This window comes from Rhipicephalus microplus, chromosome 1 (genome assembly GCF_043290135.1).
Source record: "Rhipicephalus microplus isolate Deutch F79 chromosome 1, USDA_Rmic, whole genome shotgun sequence".
NCBI classification, from domain to species: domain Eukaryota; kingdom Metazoa; phylum Arthropoda; class Arachnida; order Ixodida; family Ixodidae; genus Rhipicephalus; species Rhipicephalus microplus.
Window position 1 is genome coordinate 143,287,762 of NC_134700.1, and position 4,697 is coordinate 143,292,458.

A 4,697-nucleotide genomic window follows, 5' to 3' on the forward strand; every position below is an offset into this window, starting at 1 on the left:
AGAGATAGATTTCGTGCGTCTGTATCGTCTCTCGGCACGTCGGCGGACCGCTCAAAGTTGTTCCAACTCTTGGTCGAGTGCCGTGCGTCTCGATTCTTTCGAACATACCTTCGTGGAAGTCTTCATTGCACAACTAATCACTTCTTCAATGAATTCCGGTGGTTCGTGCATGCACTTGCTCTCCACTGATATCTGAAACTCTTCCCAGTCAATAAGTCTTGAATGTCCAGGGGAAGGAGAATCGTCCAAACCTCTTACTGTCACGTACGTCGGGATATGGTCACTGCCATGTGTTTCTATATCTGTGAACCATTGGACTTTCGTGACAATGCTATGCGACACTAATGTCAAGTCCAGGCAACTGCTGTATGTTACTCCTCAGAGATAAGTAGGGCTGCTATCGTTCAGCACCTGAAGCCCGTGCTCTGATGCGAGATCCACTAGGTCCGTGCCTTTTCAATTTTTCCTGATGCTTCACCACAATGGATGATGGGCGTTGAAGTCACCCATCAATATCCAAGGTGCTGGAGTCGTTGCAAATACACCGTTCAATATCTGTTGATCTAGTCGACCTGACGGCGCTATATATGCGCCTATCAGCGTAAACGACAACTTCTTCTTTTTAACATATAGACACACGTTGTGATTTCCATTGTGAGACTCTACTCGTTGGAGAACGTAAGCGAGGTCTTTACGGATGTACACAGCAACTTGACTTCGCTCAAAGCACGATGAAGAAACGAACGATTCATAGCCTGACAGACGTGGTATTTTTGAAAAATGCGGTTCACAAATGATGAGGATGGGAAACCTATTTTCGCAAATGAATTGTCTGAACTCAGGCGATCTTGACTGTAGACCTCTTGCGTTTCACTGAATTATGGAAGCACGCTTGACGTTTTCTCGGAAAGGCTGATGCGGTCTATGGTGCGCCATCTTGTTTCTGAAGTCTGGCAAGAACTGGTTCTAGTGTGTCCAAGATTTGCAGCGCGCATTTAGCGGCAGGGATCTGTAGACTATCCAATGGAGTGCGAATAACACTCATGAACGACCTCAATACAGAAAAGACTTGTACCTCTTGGGCGGACAGACTGCCTGCTGGGGGCATATTCGTTGTTGACTGTCGATATTGTGGTTCCGTAGACACGTGTACCCGCGGTAAAGTGGGACAGTCAGAGCCGGATGTTCTCTGTAGCGCCACAGTGTCTTCCGGCACCTCTGAACGTACCCCACCTGGTTGCGGGGGCGGGGGAGGTCTCTGTGGTCGTGGTGGCGGTGGCGGCGTTAGTGAAGGCACCTTCGGCAGAGGACTGCTTTTTCTTTTCTTCGAGCACCGCCGTTGACGGGAACGCCGTCGTTGAACAACCGTTACCGCTTACTTTCGTGAGGATCAGTCTTTAAGCATTTGTCTCAAAATGCTCCTCTCTTTCTTCAGTACTGGGAAGTCTTTGGACGAGGTCTCATGGTTCCCGTTGCAGTTGCTGCATTTTAGGAGAGTTGCTTGGCAAGCCTCTGCTTTGTGGGGTCCGGTACAACGTGGGCATGCTTGCTTGTTGTTGCACACAGCACTAACATGACCCAGTTTTAGACAGTTCTGGCACTGTAGTGGTCTTAGGATGTATGGTCGGACAACGTGATGAAAATGACCAACCTTTACATGTGATGGTATGCAATCACCTCTGAAGGTCACCTTGATGAAACGGGATTCGCCAAGCCGGCACACTTGCAATATGTCCGTTGCCCCAGTAGCTGGCTTTATCAGAACAGGAAGGTCTGCGTTCGGTATGGAAACATCAACGTCATAAATGACGCCTGTCATCGTGTCACTATCCTGCGGAATGTAAGTTCTGAGATAGATGCCTCCAAGCTCCGTTACAGTTCGCAGGGTATGTAGTGCAGCCGGGTGCTCAACGTCTATGGCCAAGATATTCTTCCGTGGGTTGAATCTAATATCCTTTATCTCATTAGGCACGATAGCTTCGAGAAGCGCTGATATAACTTGCCTGTTCATGTTCTTCAGGTTGATCGAAGAGTCAACAGGAACGAAAAGTATGGTATAGCGTTAAGAACTGCACGCCGCCTTCAGGGTAAAGACGCTAGCTGGCGAAGACGCTGCTGATAAAAAATATTTATTTACAGATGTTATTTATAGGGAGGGTGGGAACGGTCCTTAAGGGGCCGCCCCGCACAAACACCAGGTGAGCTCCCTCTTAAAAGAGCCGAGTGGCGTTGGCCGCGGCCCGGGCACGCTCGACCAGGGCCCCTTGGGCCGTCAGGTCAGAGCAGCCGAGCAGGGCCGCCTCCCAGTCCTCCCACGAAGGGTTGGGTAGTGGGGTAAGGTTTGGGGTTTTTTGGCATGCCCACACCATGTGGAAAATGTCAGAGGAATTTTCCTCACAATGCGGGCACTTCCCCGTGCAAGCGGGGTCAAAGTGTTTTATGATTGCCGGGCACAATAGGGTTTTAGTATAAAGGCGAAGGAGGGTTCGCTCATCCGCCTTCGTGAGGCCCTTACATGGTTTCGGATAGACGTTATGGCCGGATTGATAAAATTGTGTGACCTCCTTAAAGGTGTAGGCGGGATTGGGTTCCAGTTCCAGATCGGTAGGGGACGAGGATGGTGCCCGGAGAGTGAGCGCGCGGGCGGCGGCATTGGCCGTCTCATTACCATCGAGGCCCGTGTGAGCCGGAGCCCATATGATCGCTCGGTGCGCGGGGGCACCAAGGTAGGTGCTGTTATGCAAACTTTTATAAGCACGGTACGGAATGTATCCCTGTTCAATATTGCGACAGGCACCCCTTTAGTCAGTGATGATGACCCTCAAGTCCTGATCTGCGGCGGCTAGTGCGATGGCGATCTCCTCCGTGTGCGTAATGATACGTGCACGGAATGTGAGTTTGTTTACAACGTTGTTTTGGTGGACGACCGCAGCCGTGTACCAACCACCGTGGTGCGGGCCGGAAGCGTCCACGTATAATACTCCGAATTTGTGGCCGTAGTGCCGAGCCAAGGCTTCCGCCTGCGCGAGGCGTCGGCCACTGTAGTCATCTCGGGTCATGTTAGCCGGAAAAGGGCGCACGTGCAAGGAGTATCGCTAAACTTCTGGAATCCGTACGTGCTCTTCCGTGTGTATTGAATGATTGATGTGTAGCCGGGCCAGGAGGCGGCGACTCAACGGCGTTTTAGAGAGTCTAGTATATTGGTTTGTCAAGTGCGCCTCTCTCAGCTCCTTGAAAGTGTTCACCATTCCCAAGCCCAAAAGGCGCTGGTTAGAGGTGCTGACAGGAAGGTCGAGGGCACGCTTGCAGATTTTGCGAGAATGACTTTGAGTGCATTCTCGTCGGATTTGCGTAGGTGGAGGTATGGAGCCGAGTACAGGACTCGGCTGGTTACGAATGCATGCGCCAGCCGCAAGGCATCTTTGCATCATAACCCCCCGCGCTTGTTGGAAACCCGGCGGACCATCCGGCCACCTGGTCCCCCACCTTACGCAATTAGGCCAATGTTGTGTGTGCTCTGCGATTTTTGTGTATAAAAAGCCCCAGTACTCTAATCTCATCGCGTTCGGGTATTGGTCCGCTGTGAAGGGAGAGGTCGATTTTTGTGGTGCACTTTGGGGAGGAGCGTATGTGCACGAATTCCGATTTGGACGGGAGCACTGAAGGCCGCAGTGACGGGCATAGTCATCCACGATGTCCGCCGCTTGCTGCAGGCTTGCCTCCATGTCTCCTGCCGAGCCGTGTGACGCCCATATGGTGATGTCGTCGGCCTACAGCGCATGCTGTATGCCTTCGACTTTCGCCAGCTGAGCGGGGAGTCTCATCATTGCCGCATTGAATAGGAGGGGCGAGAGGACCGCTCCCTGCGGAGTCCCTCTCTTGCCTAATCGGTAAGGGCCGTGTTCAATGTCCTGAATCCGAATGTATGATTGTCGGTCAGTGAGGAATTGTTTAATATAGTTGAAAATGTTTTGGCCTTAATCCACCTGTGAGAGATGTGTTAGAATAATTTCGTGGGTCACGTTATCAAAGGCCCCTTCAGATTCAAAGCGAGCACAACTTTGTCATTCAGGGGATACTCGACTGGATCGAGGATCTCATGGTCGAGCTGAAGCAAGACATCTTGCGCAGACCGGTGTGGGCGGAACCCGAACATGCTGTCTGCAAATGCATTTTTGGTCTCCAGGAACGCAGACAACCTGTCGCGCACCATCATCTCCATTAATTTTCTCACACAAGAAGTAAGGAAGATGGGGCGGAGGTTGTCCGCGTTAATGGCTTTGCGCGCTTTGGGTATGAAGGTGACCAGGGTGGTCTTCCACTCAATTGGTAGGCTTGTTTTCCCGATCCAAATGGAATTGATGTAGACGAGAAGCATGGTGTAGGCCTAGTCAGGAAGATTGGCAAGTAATTTCACGGTAATTTTATCCCTTCCTGGCGCCATTCCTCGCCTCATTTTTGCTAGGGCTGCCTTCAGGTCGTGTAACTGGAACAGTTGATCCAGCTCCGCGTTCTCGGTACCTGCATACGAGTACGCCGGCCTTCGGGAGTCCTGCTGTGTGCATAGAGATTGGTCTCGGAGTTTACATGCCAATTTGGCTGTGTCTCCGTCGAAGCTGTGAAATGCTCGTTGCAGATGCTTTTGTGTCTTTGTTAGAGTTTGGGTCGGATCAACCAAGGCGCGGAAGAGGCGCCAG

The 4,697-nt window shown here is 51.5% G+C and overlaps 1 pseudogene; it reads right to left on the reverse strand.

The window, feature by feature from the left end:
* Positions 1-2,192: 2,192 nt before the first annotated feature.
* LOC142768836 (uncharacterized) lies at positions 2,193-3,825 on the reverse strand (annotated as a pseudogene).
* Between the last annotated feature and the right edge of the window lie 872 nt (positions 3,826-4,697).